Source organism: Charadrius vociferus, unplaced genomic scaffold (genome assembly GCF_000708025.1).
Source record: "Charadrius vociferus isolate BGI_N301 unplaced genomic scaffold, ASM70802v2 scaffold163, whole genome shotgun sequence".
In the NCBI taxonomy this organism is placed as follows: Eukaryota; Metazoa; Chordata; class Aves; order Charadriiformes; family Charadriidae; genus Charadrius; species Charadrius vociferus.
Window position 1 is genome coordinate 6,183,995 of NW_009648332.1, and position 842 is coordinate 6,184,836.

Genomic DNA, 842 nt, shown 5'->3' on the forward strand with positions numbered 1-842 from the left:
CCCGACAGGTTCAGACTAAGACCGTGGCCCAGTGTGTGGAATATTACTACACCTGGAAAAAACGTATCACGTTTGACAGCAGCCAAGCTGAACGGAAAGAGCAAAACCTAAAGCGAAAGAAGGAGGAGGTGGAAGAGGCTGAAGAGAAGGTAGGAAAATTGCCGGATGTTGGTGCGAGATGTCGCTGCTCAATGAACCCCTTGTCCCAGGCTGTGGGAAATAATCCCCTTCGCGTTAAACTTGCTAATGATGATTTTCAGGAACGTTCTGTAACGTCCCAGTGCTCCATAAAAGGAACTGCTGGTTACCCGGGTCTGCACGGGTGTTGCCAAAACCTTCCTTGCCAGGAAACGGGAATTGGGTTCACAGAATTTTTTTGTTTGTTTGTTTTTTTCCTGGTGCCGCTGGAAGTTGAGTGCGGAAGAGAGGGCGAGACTCCGGCAGCGCTCGGAAACCTTCTTAGGGAAAATCGGCCCCACACACATACGCACACACTTCCCCTTTGCAAGGTTAGACGGCAAAACGGACGGGGACCCGCCTGCAAAGAGTTGGGGGGGGGCGGTCTGTGCTTTCCCCCCCCCCCGCTCTCACTCTTTAAGTGGTGTATAAATCCCGGACCTGCGCTGTCACGCTCTCTTGATAAATTAAGGACTTCGCAGTCGAAACCTATTTACACCTCCATTATAGGGCTAACCAAATGGGGATCAGCATGCATATTTTTACCGCAAGAGATCTCATACATCTCCGCCAGAGTCGCCCCTCGGGCCATGGGATAACAGATAGGGGATGGGGGGGGCGGTCCGCCGCAGCCAGCACTTGAGCGGAAAAAAGTCCGTGTCCCC